The sequence below is a fragment of the Peromyscus maniculatus genome, chromosome 21 (assembly GCF_049852395.1).
Source record: "Peromyscus maniculatus bairdii isolate BWxNUB_F1_BW_parent chromosome 21, HU_Pman_BW_mat_3.1, whole genome shotgun sequence".
Taxonomy (NCBI): domain Eukaryota; kingdom Metazoa; phylum Chordata; class Mammalia; order Rodentia; family Cricetidae; genus Peromyscus; species Peromyscus maniculatus.
The window spans coordinates 21,219,197-21,237,233 of record NC_134872.1 but is presented as its reverse complement, the minus strand read 5'-3'; positions in this window follow the sequence as shown (position 1 = coordinate 21,237,233).

The following is an 18,037-nucleotide window of genomic DNA, read 5'->3' as shown; positions in this document are numbered from 1 at the left end:
GTGTGTGTGTGTGTGTGTGTGTGTGTGTGTGTGTGTGTGTGTGTGTGTGTCCATCCACCTATGGACCTGCAGAGGCCAGAGGTTGGTACCTTGGTATGATCCTCTATACTTTTCTACATTATTATTGAGCTGGTGCCACTGAGCTGGAGTTCACCATTTCAGCTAGACTGGCTCTGGGGAGCGAACTCCTGTAATCTACCAGTCTCTCTCCCCAGTGTTGGAGTTGCAGGTACCCAGGGAGATGCCAGGCATTATGTGGGTAATGGGATTCAAACTCAGTTTCTCAGGCACAGACATCAAGCTCTTGACCCACTAAGTCACCTCCCCAGCCCTAAAGGAGAAAAATATTTTATGAATTGATGTGTTAAATGAGTACAATTTTGGCTACTTTTAATTGCCACTATTATTCCCATTTTACCTATATGTTTGAAGATCTGATGGATAGACAGATAGAGGGACATTCCCTAGAGCTGCAGCAAGATGTCACAATGAATTAGAAAAGTATTGTCCCAACTTTAGGACCTGCCAAGTCTCCGAACTGGAATCGGCAGTTGGGGATTTCCAGGGTTTTAAAGCCCCGCCTCTTCTCTCGGGTCTGTTCTGATCTTTGCTATGATTGTCGAGGTTGTTCTGAGAATTGACACCTGACTCTCCCGGACTCTTTTCTGGAGAAAAAGCTCGACTTTTGCCGGTAGACTATCGCCAACAGCAATATTATTTCTAGGACGGTCCTTATCTCCATGGCTGCTTTCTAAAATAAACAGAGAAGAGAAAATAAAAGAACGCTCTTTCCACACCGGGCTGTGGAGACCCAGACAGAAATGGGACTTGTCTCTGCGGTCCCAAGAGCTTTTTGCACGCTCCATTACCTGCAGCAGCGGCTGGCTGGGTTCCTTTTCTGTTGCCTGACCTTTAGACTGGAGCCTTTAAAATACAAACCCGGCACCTTGCAAGGCCAGGCTGCTTAGGAACAAGCTCATGGACATGCAGTATCGGCCTGCTTATGCATGTGAAAAGGGAGATTAAGAGTCCCCTTTGACATCAGCAGGTTGGGAGCACAGTTGGTTATGGCCCCTCTATAGATTAGGACCTCCCTATGGACTGATGGCCTCAAATGACATTAGGAGTGCCAGGCACCTCCTTCTCTAGCGACCATGTATGGCAGTGTTTCTGTGGCGGAGAGATTCTCTGCCTTGGGTTGAGTCCTGGGCTCCTTGTTGAGTAATTAAGAGAAGGAAAGTGGGGTTCTAACACTTATTTGCATACTTCTGTATCATTTGTGTCTTATACTTTATTTTATTTATTTTTTGTTTGTTTGTTTAGAGTCTCATATCACCCAGGCTGGACTTGAACTTGCTGTATAGCCAAAGCTGGCCTTAACTTGCTGTTCCTCCTGCTTCCATTTCCCTGGTTCTGGAATTACAGGTGTATATTACTGCAGCTGGTTTTATGCAATGCTGGGGGACCGAACCCAGGACCTTGTATTTGCTGGGCATGCACTAGACCAATTAAGCCACAATGCTGGCCTGTTACCTCATGCTTGATTCCACTTGAATCTAGACACTGGCGTGTCTACTTTAAAAACAAAGAACTCTTTGCCCAGCCCTGCCCTCCTCTCTTCTAGAAAGGAAGCAAGACTATTAACTTGACATGAATTCTTATGCTAAAAAACCATAATGTCCAGGTAAGAACAGGACCACTGTGTCTGGGTGGGTGCTCACAGATGGAGCTATCCGTTTAGATACATTTTAGTTGATTATTTTATACTTTGTTTTTCTGTAGTAACATTTTAGAAGAAGAATCTTGCTATACCTTTAGTTTGTCAGCCTCCTGTTCAACCTTCCAAGTACCTGGATAACAGGTCTTTGCAACCACACCTGGTCTGGCTACATTTTAAATAGTGTGTTTACCTTCATTCATGTCTTTCCATTGATGATAAACATCGGGAAGAGAAACATTTCATTAGGATAAATGAATATAGGACGTGCTGTGGCTGCCTGAGGAAAGAGATCATCATGGGACATAGCATATTGTGGCTGAGGAGAGATGTTAGGTTTCACAGGAAAGATAACACTTGACCTGTCTTTTATAGGAAGAGAAAGAATTAGGTGCCTAGAACTGATGGGCACCACAAATGTGTGTGTGTGTCATACACACAGCAGCTGAGGACTGCTTTTTACTTGTATCTGGTTTATTCCCAGAATGAGGGGACCTTGGAAACTTCATTTCATTTCCAGAAATAAGGAGCCGTGAACCTACAGTACTTGCCTTCTAAGGAACTGACTGCGGAATCAGTCTGACGTAACCCTGATTTTTCGGGGGTGGAGTTAGAATCCATCTCAGTGTTCCCTGCTATGAGAGGTGCAAGCAACAGAAATCCAACCCTCCCCCCCCCCCCAAGCATCTGGTTCCACAAAGCTGTTTGTTCTTGGTGTCAGCCATTTCATCAAGATCTGTCCCAATAGATAAAGATGATTCTGGCTCTGGAAAGGGTATCTTCTTGCCAACATCTGTGACTCAATGGTGCTTTTGTTCCCATATTCTGGACCCTTGCTCTGTAGATGGAAGCCTCACCTGTGTTCCCTTCTCTCTTGCTCTTGAGGATCCAGGGACAATGTCTGTCTTTGAGATCCCTGTCCAGCTAGCAAGCCCACTGGAGGTCTTCCCATAGCTTTGCCTCTATCTAGAAGACGCTTTCCTGAACTTTTTGCTTGGAAAATTCCTTCCCACCCTTCACATCCGTGAAGACTGATGAGACAAAGCCTGGTTCTCTCATGGAGCTTACACTACACTATGCCATCAACAGAATCGGAAGTTAAGTTTTTGAAATGTTGAAGTGTTTGCTACTGTCTGCCTTCTCTACTGTATTACAAACTCCATGAATTAAAGGGTTTTATTAGCTTTATTCATGGTAGGTACATAATAAACTCGGTTGCATATCGAATGAATCAATGTATCTGGAAATCTTATGATATGGCTTGTGTGTCGGGGACTATCGATTTCTAAGACATTTTAAACACAGAACAGAAACTGATATCATTGGCAATTCAAGGTTAGAGAGAGTGTGATAATGTTTTCAGAGGTCTCTGCTCTCAACAAGTCCACAAAGCTATCACTCACAGCTGTGTGTCTGTGGGATGGAGATGGGTGACCTTCTTTTTATGCCTCAGAACTGGGGAAGGCCCAGAATGAGGTGCCCTGACAGACACACATTCGTTCTGAGCCCCACCATTTTTTTTCTTTTTCTTTTTAAAAATTTCCTTCTATCTTCACTTGATCCATCTTTTCCCTATATCTTCTTCCATTCCTGCTCTTGGTCTCAAGGGTCCTCATGATTACAGTTTCTTTATGATGTTGCAGTCTGAAAAGAAAGTAGTTTTTGCTCTGAAGGAAGTTATGACTTTGTTGTTAAAATTCATAATTCAGGGTGGCCCTCTCCAGGGAAGGGCAATCAGATTGGTTGTCCAGTACCAAATGGTCAGCCCTGAAAAACATGCATACAAGTAACAGTATATGACCTAAAGGGGTTATATTTAGGAATATATATATATATATATATATATATATATATATATATATATGCATAAAAAACAACCTCACCATTTGGTTCAAAGATAGGTCACAGATCCTGCTCCTGGAGAATTCCAGAAGGACTGAGCACGTAGCACGAGAAGGCTAGTTCCACTACGGTCCTCTTGGGGATCATTTCCCACTTTCTGAATCAAGATTCTCATCAGTAGGTATGGTTGATTCAGCCCTGCCTCCCCTCCTCATGCCATCATAACCATTCACAGAAGCTGGTCCAGGCCCTCACCATGTCTGTCTTGAGATGGAGGCCTATCCCATCTGTCCCACACATCTCCTGGATTTAAAAGAATAGGTTGTGCTTTCCTGGCAACCCAAGGTTGTTCTCTATTGCTCTGTGAAGCCCTAGCCTCTTTGCAAGCCTTCAACAACTCTTCCCAAATTGTCTCTCAGATGCATTCCTGGTGATTCAGGCTCCTGAACTCAATACCACCAGTCTCCCCTGGTTTTACGTTTCTCTGGATATACATTAGTTGGTTGTCAACCCGGAAGGATTTAGAATCATTGGGGAGACAAACCACTGGGCATGTCCAGGAGGGACTTTCTAGATTAGCTTAATAGAGATGGGAGGACTCATCCTAACCTGGGGAGCACCGTCAGGGTCAAGGATTATATAAAGAGGAAGAGCGAGCCGAGCACCAGTGTTCATGTCCTACTGCTTCGACAGTGGATGCAATGTGACCCGCTGCCTCCAGCTCCTGCCACCATGGATTCCCCGTCGTGATGGACCACACCCTAGAATCGTGAGCCAAAATAAACCGCTCGGCCCTTAAGTAGCTCTTGTTGGATATTTTGTCACACCAACAGGAAAAGGAACAAATGCTATGCACACTCTGTTCTGTTCTCACCCCTGTGAAACTTGCTCTCCCAAGCTTAGGTGTTCCCTGCTGTGAAAATCTTCTCAAATCCCCAGCCAGAATTACACATTCTCTCCTCTGCTCTCCCTGGGAAGGTGGCATGTTAAGTCACCGCCATCGCCCTGTCCTGTAGTGAGTAGTTGGTGTTTCTCAGCCTGCATATGAGCTCTGCAAAAGCCGAAGTTTGTTTTCTATTTTTCATGTCTACAACTGCTCTGCTTGACTAAGACTCCTCCAGGGAAGTGACCTTTTCATTTTGTCTTGTTTTTTATAAACCTTTATATTTAGCGCTCAGGAGCACTTTCACCATCATTGAGTTAAGTGAACTGGGTGACTCCTTAAAGAGCAGCAAGCTCCAGGCTTCTGTGATTAATTCGGGGGGAAAAATATGTCTTGGACCAGTTTTCTTTTTCTCCAGATGTTCTGGCAGCTGGGGAAAGTTGGAAAGAAAGGGGTGGGGTGGGAATCACCTGTCCATGGGGAGTAATGGAGCTTTGCAAGAGGGAGGGAGTCCCATGAATGGGATCAGGGCCATTCATCTTTTAAGGGGCCTGCCCTCCTCCTGCATGTTGTATCACCTTGTCAACACGTCACAACAGCTTCCTCTCCTTGCTCACAGGGCCTCACAATATCACCTTTCATGCTGGAAAACAGCAGCTGTCGCTCAGGCTGAGAACAACACCACTTCTGTGCTGGGAGCCCAGATCTTAGGTGCTCTAATCACTGGCAAGATAGCATCTCCCCCGTTCTCAGAATACTGCTGGGAGGCAGGGTGGAGGCTTGTATTGTTCTCTGGCTATTTTGCATACAGTACAAACAAGGCAAAGGCAGGTTAAATGATTTGTCCTTGGTCATGCATGAGTCAGAGGCTGGGCCAGCCAGAGACCATCTTCCTTCTCAGTCCATTGTTCTGTCTTGATCCTGCTAACCCTCTCATACTGTTAGAACCCATGGGAGGGGGGGGGGACCAAAAGCGCTGAGCCCCTGGGACTGTCCTCCCTTCCCATTGACCGAGAGGGTGCACACACATGACCAGAGCAGTAGCTACTGTGTCTGTGTGTTCCTCCGACCCGCACGTATTTTAGGAGACTTCTGCATGCCAGGTATTCCGCTGTCCACTGGGAAGACTGTGTTGAGCATGGCAGTCATTGCCTTCAAGGAGTGTCCTCTTCAGTGACATCATAGACATTTCGCAGAGAAAGACAAGACGTACAGTTGCCATACTGCGTCCATCGTCTTTTAGAAGGCTGAGCCAATCCATTGAGAAGATTCTCAGTTGTTGTTTTTTAATTTCTTACCTTCTAACAGCGTGGCCGAGACCCTGAAATGCCTGGTTGGTAACCAAGGAACCATGAACATGGCTGTTACAGCATCTATTACCATGGTTTGGGTATCTTGATGTTTTAGCCAATGTAGTGGAGACACCACTGGATTGGGAGACTAGATGTCAGAACAATAGTCTCTCCCTAGACTCCATTATTTCCCTCCCAGTCATAGCATGACTCTAACCTCTGTGTTCACCTTGGTTACCTAGGGAGATAGGGTTAGCTTCAAAACAGGCTTATACTTAGAGTTGTTGCACCTGACTTTGATGTGTGTTTGACGGCCATGCACACATGTGTTAGGTATGCACACGTGCATGTGTGTAGTAGCATGCTCTTTAAAAACGGAACCAACTCTTAAGAATGGATTCTTTTAGCTGTATAGCAAATCAGTGCTAAGGAAGGCTTCTGGTTTTTTTTGTTTTTTTTTTTTTTGTTTTTTTTTCTGTTCCCACATCAGTTACACTGTTCCCCATCCAGCATGGGATCTATTCTCCCCGTCAGCAGTGGTTCTGGATCAACAGGCTTCCGCATCTTTCCCTATTTCTGAGGCTTTTATAAAAGAGGGAAGATGTTCCCTCTCTCCTTGCAGTGTCTGTGTCTGGGCGTGAGAGCCAAACTGACAAAAGACAGAAAGGACGTGAACAGTGCTCAATGGGAACATTCGTAAATGGACGTGAAGGTTTTAATCCACAGGAAAAAATGACCCAAGGCAGTCTGAGAGGGCTGCAGAGATGGCTCAGCAGTTAGTTAGGACTGTGTACTGCTTTTGCAGAAGACGGGACGGAGTTCAGTTCCTAACACCCATGTGAAGCTGTTTACAACCACCTGTAACTCCAGCTCCAGGAGATCCAACACTCTGTTCTGGCCTTTGCAGACACCTACACACACACACACACACACACACACACACACACACACACACACACACACTTGTTTAGAAATGTCTGAGAGCTAATACGTCATTTTGACAAAGATTGCCACTTGTGTAAACGTGACAGCGCAGAAGGACAACCGAGCCATAAACTATGGGAAAGTAACCCAGGAACTAATGAGAGTTAAGAGTTACTTCAGTAGGGTTTGTTTGCACAGATTTCTCTCTGTGTGGCTCTCTCAACACTGATAATCAGAATTCTCCTTCCTTCCTGGTTCTGGGGAGACATTGTGCTCATGGGTAATTTGTAACCTTTCAGGTAGAAAGGAGGAAGTGAGTTTGCCGTTTCCATCCTACTGTTCCTTAACTGCCTTCAGCTCAAAGTTAACTGATATGCCCAAGAGACGTATCTGTGGGTCAGCATGCTCGGATTCTCCCCAGAGTCCTCTGTTGCTCTCTCCCAAGTTCCACCAGTGGCCAAAGGGCTACGAAGAACCCCCAGTTCTAAGAAGTGTCAGGGGCAGCCATCTTGGAACCATCCAAGGCACCTTCCTTTGGCTTTATAGAGTGCTGTCATGGCTCCCAAGGCAAGCCTCCAGGGCCACTTAAGGCAGTCTTGATTTTACTCATTCCTTAGTTCTAGGTAAGGAACCCATTTACTAGTCCTTTACATACACAGGCGCACACAGCTTCCGGTTCCTTTTAAGGCAGGGCATTATTTCACAACACTAATGGCCCAACACAGCCTGATTTCTAAACCAAAGAGACACATTGGAAACTTGCCTGTACTAGGTCCTTGCAAGCAGCTAGGTAAGAGAACACATTAGTGACCCCCTCCGAGGAAATGCTCAGAGGGCTTCACCCCAACAGGAGACTGCAGGTAGTTAAAAAAAAAAAATCTATCCTTCCTATATGGAGCAGATCTTTTCACTTAATTCTTTGTAATCTGGCAGTTGATTTCTTTTAAATAAAATGAAGGCTAGATTCTAGATAGTAGATTTGAACTAAGCAGGTCTGTCTGCCAAAAAAATATCTCCTTGTCTAATAGTTGGTGAGACAGGATCGTATGATTGGGAGCTATAGAAACCAGTCTGTCTTTCTCTGGGCTCTGCCAGGGTCATATCCAGACCCAGTAATGACTCAGAATTGGCAGCTTGACACCTTACCTTCAGGCAGGCCTAGAGATCATAATCCCACTGCAAGAATGTTGCTTTTTTTTTTTTTTTTTTTTTGGTAGGCAGGGAGATTAGTTAGGGAGCTGCATCTTTTATCCATCAGTAAGGGCTTTGCATTTTGCGTTTGTCCCCAGCTCCTCTCAGAGGGATTGATTGCACAGAAATCAGTTCTCTGGAATTATGTACCAAGGGATGATCCACAAATCAGTTTAGTTCTGCATTTCTCTGAAGATGAACAAAACTGTTAATTGATACAAAGTCTGTAGATGGAAATTTATTCAACATACCCTATCCTCTTATTATCGTACCAAGTGTTAAAGCCTGTGCGTGTGATCTTATGCCTAATAGAGAAAGTGTGTCAGGAAGGGGCTTGGCAGTCGGCACTCAATGGGAATGGAAAGCATTTTGATCTTGGGTTTTTAAGTTACTGGAAACTCACTTGCCAAGGTCAACTTTTATTAGCGTGTCTTCACTCTTCAGAAAGTTTTATACCAGTTTCCCCAAAGGTGACTAGAGTTTGAATCAGCCAATTAACATGACAATGACCGTGTCAAGATCCACCTCCAAGGGAAAGAGTTGTTCTGTGAAAGCTACCATCTTAAGGGCGGCCAGGCAGACGAGAAGCTTCTCCGGGACTATTTGGATTTTCTGTTCCTGAGCCAAAAAAACATTCTTTAGCATTGGCTGACAAAATGGGTTTCAGAACAGGAGGTCTGCGATGGAAACTTTAATTATGCGGGTCCTGTCAAAATCCATCTGCTGAATTCCACTGTTTCTGGGTTAGGTACTTTTTTTTTTTCAGTAGTGCTACTGGGTGACGCTTTGATAGGGGTCTGGAATTAGCTTCCTTCGTAGACTAATTTATTCTGCCTTGTTCTCTGCATTAGCAGCATTTATGTCAGGCCGAGATGTCTTTATCTCCTTTATTTGTATTTGCAGCTATTTCTCAGGACGATATTTAAGTGACTTCCGAGTGGTACAGTGGAAGGTGTCAGTTTAGGAGATGTCTCCAGAAGCGCTGACTTTTTGTTATGATGATGACTGACAAGTGCCGCCGCTGTGACTTATCAATAAAGCCATTCTGTAAGTTTTGAGGGAAGAGGGCCGTCAGAAGTTGTTTCGGTTTGTGCAAGAGCCCAGTGAATGCTGAGCAGGCTTGTAAGGAAATCTGTGGTCTTCTAACCCTTCCAGTATGCCTCATCTAGGCAGCTGGCAGCTCTTACATTAAGCAATATTTACATTGATGATGAGCACTCATCATTGTGCTGGGGGCTTGGGTGGGAGTTTGAGGTAGTGCCTAAATATATAGAGAGTGAATGTACCCACATCTGGGGTTTCTCAGCTTAACTATCAGACAGGGAGCTTTAGGCCAGCAGCTGAGTTAATGAAAGTGTAATTTTAGGGCACTTGTCTGGATCATAAGCTATAAGACGAAACCAGAGGTTTCACAATCAATGATGTCATATGTATTTCAAATATTAGGAGGGAAAAATCTTTCACTAATGATCTTCAGTGTCAAAGAAATCTCAATAAAAACATGTGAGAAAATGGAGTAGTGCCCACAGCCTTATATCTAGTCCTCAATCTAATGGTCTTTTGAAAACAAATTCATCTTTGGCCATCAAAAGAAAGAACCTATGCTATGCTTCTTCTAGGTACTCCAAGTCTCATGGCAATTTTGGATAAACTGCTCTTTGGGACCTTGAGACTAGGGAAGAAAAGAAAAATGATCAGAACTGCATACTTTCCTAAGCCTGCATCAAAGTTTCAATTAATTTAAAATGCCCATCAAGCTTTCACATTCTTTGAGTGGCCACCCATATGAGTGTTCATGTTCCTGTGTATGGTTCTGAGGAGAGAGAGAGAGAGAGAGAGAGAGAGAGAGAGAGAGAGAGAGAGAGAGAGAGAGAGAGAGAGAGAGAACTCACAAGCCAGAGATAAACCTTGGGTACATGCCTCAACCACTGTCCATTTTTTTCCATTTTATTATTATTTTGTGTACATGGGTGTTTTTCCTGCACGTGTGTCTGTGTACCATGTATGTGCAGTGCCTTTGGAGACCAGAAGAGGGGATCAAATCTCCTGGGACTAGAACTATAAATCGTTGTGAGCCACCAAGTGGGTACTGGGACTTGAACCTCGGTCCTCTTGAAGAGCAATAAGTACCCTTAACTGTTGAGCCACCTCTCTGGCCCCAACCACCTTGAGACAGGGTCTCTCCCTGGTCTGGAGCTTGCTGATTAGTGTGTGCTGGCTGGTCAATGAACCCAGGTGTCCTCCTGTCTTATCTCTTCATCAGTGGGATTATAAGCATGAGTCATCATACCTGGCTGTTTTTTTTTTTTTTTGCCAAGACTTATTTTATTTCTAATGATGTGTGTGTGTGTGTGTGTGTGTGTGTGTGTGTGTGTGTGTGTTTGTGCGTGCATGTGTGCATGTGCACATGTGTGCGTGCAAGTGTGTTCTCAGGAGTGCAGGTGCCTATAGAGGCCAGAGGAGTCAGATCCCCCTGTAGCTGGAGTTACGGGAAGTCGTGACTTGTGCAATGTGGGTGTTAGGACTTGAACTTGGCTCCTTTACTAGGGCAATACATGCTCTTGATGGCTTGCATCCAGTTCCTGCCACCTGGCTTTTTAAACATGGGTTCTTGGAATCTAACTCAGTTCCTCTGCACCCTCTGAGCTCTCTTCCCAACTCCTTTCTTGGATTTTTCAACCCTTGGCTTGTGTCGCGCTTGAGAGGTAAAGTGTGTCAGTGAGACCGTGCGGTGGCAGCCTCACTCTGTAGGTCTCTCTGTAGCCTGGTGGCTGGGCTGAGCCCCTGCCATTTTCCAGATTGGCGTGCATGATGGCCTACTGTTCTGAACTCTGTTTCCTTCCTCCCTCAGGGGTTGTGGTCTTCATCAGTCTCACCGCCCGTGTCTTGGAGAGGATTCTAGTTCTCCACGCACTTCATTTCAGTCTTAACACTCTTGAAAAGAGTAAGAAACAATCTGGTTGCTTTCTTTAGGGAGTAATTCTGATTTTACTGTGAGCTGTGAACAACTGAGTTAATCTTTCTTTGCCTGAATTCTGCTTATCTTTTGTTCTGATTTCAAGGGTACATATTCTTTCGATTCTTTTGGGATCTTCAGTTGTTGTTGGCAGTTTCATAAAAACAGTACATACTCCTGGGTCCCACTCAGAGAGGTTCTAGGATGGGTCCTGGAGCCTAGATGATCTGGTCTTGAATTTCAGATGACCTGGATCACTGAAAAAAAAAAGTTAGACAGCACATGAGACTGACTCCATCCAGCACATTCAGCAGTATTCTGCCTACTCCACCCTTACGTCCCCCCACTCCATTTACCAGACTATCCTGAGAGATTTGGCCACATGGAGTGTCTCAGTTTGCTTTCTATTGCTGTGATAAACACCAAGACCAAAAGCAGCTTGGAGAGGAGAGGGGTGATTTCATTCTATAGCTTACAATCTATCATCACGGAAACTCAGGGTAGGAACTCGAGGCGGGAACCTGGAGGCAGGGACGAAAGCAAAGGCCATGGAGGGGTGCTGCTTGCTAGCTTACTCCTCATGGCTTGCCCAACCTGCTTTCTCACAGCACCTAGGACCACCTGCCTACCTGTGGCACCCTCGCAGGTCTGAGCCCTTCATCATCCATCATTAATCAAGAAAACGCACCATAAGCTTGCTCACAGGCCAGTCTGATGGAGACAGGCCCTGGAATGACATTCCCTCTTCCCCATGACCTTAGGGTATGTGAAAAATTGACAACAAACAAACAAACACTAAAAAACCAAACTAACCAGCAACGACAGTGTCTTATTGAAAATCAGATCCACCATGCCTCAAGTTTGAGCAGACGAATAACTTATTAAAAAGAAGATATGGTCAGTCTTAGTCTAGCTTGACTTTGTCCTTTGGACTTGTGGTGGTCAGTGTTGATTGATTAGTTGACTTCCTGAGACACACAGCTGCCTTGAGGAGGTCTCTATCTCTGCCCGGGACATGGGTACCCTAAGGAATGACAGTGAGTAATTATGACTTCTGCTTCTCTGGAGATGTCCATTGGGTTAGAAGGTGTCCTCACGGGCCTTTCCCTGGTGATGTCATGAGTGCATAACGGGTGGAGCTGGGAGTCAAAGCTGCCATTCTCTGTTGCCACCTGTTCAACTTGGGGAGAAAGCTTGCCCTTCCTCAGCTGAAAAGTATAGACAGATGTTACCTCACAGGAGGCAAGTACCGGGGATACATGCTTAGAGCCTGTTAGGGCGCAAGTATGAGAGAGAAGTAGTGTTATGTTCCCAGAGCAAATAATAGTCATCAGCCATAAAGACTTTTATGCCTCCCCATTTCTGCTTCTCACACGGTTCCCTTCATCTTCTCCCATAATGTGGTGGAGCTGCCGTGTCTCCCTTTTATGAAACAATAACCATGAGGCACAAATGAGGTTTCTGTAAGGAGCAATTATGCTACAGAGTTGCACCCCCTTATTAGCCCCCTACCATCCCCGTTTCGAAGCCTGGAGCCAGCAAACCAGGGTGCTGTGAAGAAGGGCTCATAGGTGTTGAGGGCAGAGTGCACATCCCCCCACCTCCTCCCTGCCCGCAAACACACACTCATGTCTGCTGTGAGGGCCGTGGGTGGGCCTCTGACAGGAGGTATTCTTTCCTGGTGCTGTGTGTGACATCCCGGTCAAAGGGACCCAGTGAGTCTTCGTGATTTTTTTTTTTAAGTTCCTTTGTTACGTGACACTCTAGTAAGTGTATGGAACTGACAGGCAACTATTCAGAGAGGGATGGCATTTTCTTCTCAGCTTATACAAGTCCCCGGTGGTGGAGCTCAATGTACACTTCATTGTAAATTACGAAGGGAGAGTGTATGAATGAGTCCTTGAGTCCTCTGAACTGGGAGCCCTCCCTGACCAGTCTAGCTAGTCACACAGCAGGGTATATATGACTTCTTGGGGGAATTCAAGGTAACAAGAGAGAATCTGGATTTTTCTCCCATGCTTGCACCCACATAGGCATGGTCAGGTGTGGCCCGAGGCCAAGGCTTTCTCTTCAAGATTCCCCGGGGACTTTGCACGAGTTTCTGGAACATGGACTGTGTTAGGGCTTGTTGGCGTCTTCTCCGTTTGCAAGCAGGCATTCATTTTCTGAGGATACCGAGTGGTCAAGGTATGGCTGCTTTTGTCTCCATTCTCCTGTCTGAAGCAAGGGGATCCCTTGCAGGAAGAGACGGCAAGCTGGTGCAGTGTTAACGAGCAGGGCATGCTCTCTGCAACCTCCTCAGGCGTGGAGCTGGGCCGCGAGCTGGGAACACTAGCTCTTCCGTGCTTTCTGTTTTAAACCATTGAAAGATCTTAGTGCAAAATCAAGCATGGCATCAGGTCCTGTGGCTTTCAAAGAGCTTCCTGGAAGGTTTGAGTTGGACAGACTGAGACTGAACCTAATCACCTATCATGGTTATAGGTAGACTGTACTTCTGGGAGAAGGAAAACTGGACGGCTTTGTACAGAACCCAAGAGGGTCCCATTCTCCTCATTGGAAACATAACGAGCTGGGGGTAGGGCCCACGCCTTTAATTCCAGTACTTGAGAGGCAGAGGCTGGCAGATTTCTGTGCGTTCGAGACCAGTACGGTCTACCTAGTGAGTTCCAGGCCAGCTAGGGCTGCACAGTGAGACCCTGTCTCACAAAAATAAACCAAAAACTGGAAAGCAAACCCCTGACGTGGTAGCCCGGCCTCCAATCCAGCCAAATAGAGAACCATGAAACGGCAAGTGTGCTGGGCTATGTGTGTGTGTATACAGCACAGTGAAATCAGCAAATTTGTTTGCTATAAAAACCACAGGTGAATTTGTTGAGTCTTCAGATCATTTTCCTGTAAATGCCAACTCTTAGCCTCATTTAAGAAAAACAACCAATAAAACCAAATTATCTCCTAACTTAACTTTCCTCCATTCCTTCGGGTAAATAAACTTCCTCTGTGAATCAATTAGAGGAATCTCCACTTTTTTTTTTTTTAAATATCAAAGAACTGGATTGAAATGTATTGTGCAGGAAACGCTGTCATTGAAAGGCCCAAGAAAAGAAGGCATGCTTAATTATTGAGGAGAATATTCATAATTTTGCATATCAATCAGCTCAGTGTGTCCCCGACATGTTTTTAAGATGTAAGACAGGAACACATTATAGCTCTTTTCTTTTTTGAAAGGAAGACAAAACAAATGCCAATACAACCCTTGTTTGAGAATATTTCATTTCCCTCGTCTTCCCCCCGGGGGAAAAACACACTGATTGGTTATCCATACCAAATGGTCATCTCTGAAAGCATACACACTAGTAATAGTATACAGACTGAGCAGGTGGTATTCATGCATTTAGGTATTTATGTTTTTGTTTTCATAAGAACAGGTCTTACTGTGCAGCCCTAGCTGTCCTGGTACTCACTATGTAGACCAGGCTGGCCTTGAACTCACAGGGATCCACCCGCCTCTGCCTCTCGAGGGCTGGGATTAAAGGCGTGGACCCTGCCCCTAGTTTGTTATGTTATTAGTGAGGAGAATGGTTCTGTACAAACATGTCCAGTTTTTCCTAGCCCAAATGTCAGAGTCTGCTAATGACACGTGGTATTCGTGTACACACACACACACACACACACACACACACACACACACACACACACACACACGTTTGTAACAGCAATTAATGAAAAAGAGGACACAGATTTAGAGGCAGGTAGGGAAAATGAGAGAATTTAGAGGGCGAAGAGGAAAGGGAGAAGTGATGTAATTATGTTATAATTTAATCCCCCCCCAAAAAATAAAAGAAGTAATACAGAAAAAAAAAGAGAGAGACACAAAAAAGTACTCCATTTCTCTTTAGTTGAATGAAATGACACCATTTCTTTTCACTCGTCTCTCGGGTCTTCTGAGCTGAATTTCAAGGTAAACCTGCAAGACTGCAGAAGCATTTTTACTGTGGAGTTACTGTATTTAATCACGTGATCCCCAGACCCTACCTCTGCTTCAGTCTGTCCTGCACTCCTGTTTTCCCCTTTGCATAAGGAAGGCTTCAGTGTACAGGGACCCACAAGACCTGCAGACTCCCCCTTCTCTCCCGCGCCCCACCCCGGAGTGTGCTCTGTTAGTCGGGATCTTTCTGAACGCCTTTAGGCAGCCTGGTGTTGATTTGAGAAGAAATCAGACATAGGGTGTCTGGAGTGGGGAGCAGATAGGTGCTGTCAACACCCTCTCTCAGAAGTCTTCATGAGCTAGAATGCTCAGTGGCTTGCACACGGCCAGGACTTGCCCCAGTTCCACGGGGCATCCTTGTTTCCACAGAAAAGGGAATGAAGAGTGCCAGCCGGAGTCTCTCTTTGAAATGCATGGGGCAGATGTGACTGCTCTGTCTCTCCTCTCTTGTCTCCGCTCTAGCAGTGTGTCCCTGTGTCCACCCACCTCCAGTTCCGTCACTGTCTCCACTTTCTCCTCACCAATGGCGTCCTGACTGTTTTCTTCCAGATCAAAGGTGGAAGTGGGCCACTTGATTAATTGCCGTGTAGCCACATCTTTTGCCTCCTTGACACTCGAGGCCTGGAGACAAAGGGCTGTTCTTTAGAAGCCTGGAGCTGTGTGGGAGCTGGGTGGGGAGTTCACAAGCCCAAGAGAACTAAGCCTTCCCAGCAGGGATAGGACGGTCCCTAGACCCCGAAGGAAGAATAAATTTGCTACTGCTAGCACATTGTGATAGGCCACATTTGCTTGTGGGGAAAGAGCATACAATCCCACTTTAAACCACATGGACTGGACGGGACCTGGATGTGAAGTCTGAAGTCTCCGTGGATAGAAATCGTTTGGGAATGTAAACACATCTTGGAATTGAAAAGGGATTAAATAGTAATGATTGAGCATTTCAGTGTAATCCTGCACCTTTAATACTTTTCCAAATGGTATCATCCAATGTATTTCTACAAGTCCTACATAGCCATTTTTTTTTCCATTGGCATTCATAAACAGGAGGTAAAATTGGATATTTGATCCCTCAATCATATTAACTATGTTGCAGGTGTCCTGTAGCCATGTAGAGATGGTGGTCCCTTCAGGGACAGTGTAGGACCATCTATCACAGCCCTGCTCCTCACCCTTCATGTCTTTAAGTCAGGTAGCTTAGAGAAGGCCTTTTGATGTGTTCCACAGTATAAAGTCAGATCTCAGAACAGCTTGCAAAGGAATAAAACAGCATAAAGGAAGAATAAACCAATTTAGTATTCATGTGGTTTGGGAAATGGATTGAAAAGTTGAAAACTAATACAAAAAAAAAACCCATTGGAATTATGGAAATTATTGTATTTCTAAGAGAAGCAGAATGTCCCAGTAGTGAATACAATGGTCATGTAAATCTTCTGCTTATCAAAACTGAATTTAGGGGTTTCCTCCTTCAAGATTTGGGTAGGTCTCTTCCAAGTATGTACATCCTTTCGATGTTACAACCTGACCTTGTCATCTACAAAGTTCACACTCAAGAACTGGCACAATTGAGAAACAACAACAAAAATCACAACCACCCTTCCCCCTCAAAATAAAACCCCTTATAATATTTTAAGATAAATTTACAGTTTTCTGTTGAGTAGCATCCATAGATATCCTGGGGCACATACCTCCTGTAAGCCTTAGGTTGAGACACCCCTTAATTATTCCTTAGTAATAATTAAGCAGATCCTACTCTACCTCATTTCAAAACCAACTCATGCTTCAGATCTGATACGCAACTTTGCCGCTGTCCAAGGAACAGCCACATTGAAAAGAAATTGGCCACTCGAACCCAGTGTCATGATTATAGAGACACAAACTTGCGTGAGGCAGATCTGCCCAGCTAGGTGGCAATGCCGAAGATCCAGTGTCTCTGAAAGTCAGAACACTGGGTTCTTCTGAGTAACCTGCTGTGACCATTGTACTGTGACTTCCTGAGTCATTAACAAGTCCACCCCTTCCCGCCCCCCAGTTAGCATAAAATGGATTCAGTGTACAGGGACCCACAAGACCTGCAGACTCCCTGTTTTTTTCCCCAGGAGTGTGCTCTGTTAGTCGGGATCTTTCTGAACGCCTTTAGGCAGCCTGGTGTTGATTTGAGAAGAAATCAGACATAGGGTGTCTGGAGTGGGGAGCAGATAGGTGCTGTCAACACCCTCTCTCAGAAGTCTTCATGAGCTAGAATGCTCAGTGGCTTGCACACGGCCAGGACTTGCCCCTTAATTTAATTAAGTAAATTAAGAAGTTAATTTACTTATCAATTCTATTGGCACTGACCTCTTGAGGTTGTAAAGCTCTCTGGATAATAGGGTTGAGGAATAATCCACCAACCAACCGCCAACCGAACAAACAAACCAACAAAAACCAAAACACCAAGATTTGGTTCAGGCTTTCCTATATGTGTGTTGGTAGTTGTGTGTTGGATCCTTCTCACAGGCTTCCTGGTGAAAAGGGAGGTTTGGGATCTAGATGTACTGAGAGATCCATAGCTTCTATGCTAAGCGCAGAGGAGCTCTTAGGGTCTTGTCTGATGATGAATAAAAGTGCAGTTAAAACCAAAGAATAAACCCAACGTGCCCTGAGTCTGAGCCTGCACTGGTAGCGATTAGGACTTATTGTCAAGCTTATTAGTCATTAATCAACCAAAGTCTGTCAATAGGCTGACACTGTGGTAGAGCAAAGGAACTTGGGAGTTATTTGTCTCGTTTGGGACAGACGGATGATCTGGGAGTCACAAACTTTGGAGGTCGCCCACGTTTTCTGTCGGCTGTTTTAAAGGTTTACTTCTACCATCGTCTACAAAAAGTGGAGCCCGGGAAGGATGACGTGTGTCAGGGGTCCGTCCTTGTCTGTGTCTTCTAGTTTGAGGGTGAAGTTTGGCAACAATACACAGAACGATGAGCCTGTGACAGGCAGTGGCCGAGGGGAAGGTGGCTTCTCCTTTGCGTCTGCATTGATTAGTGTTCCTTGCAATCGGAGGGCTGTCCCTGAGCTTCCTCTCACATTCCTGGGATGTGAATTTACATGTCTGGTGTCTGCTTTCAGAGCACAGTCGAAACTTGCTTGTCATGGCCTTATCTCGCCATCATCACCGACAAACAACTCGAGAAACAACAGCGCCTCACAGCAGCCTGCTATAGAGAGATGGAGGACCACCACAGTCAGCTTGCTTCATCTCTTCCTTCTTACG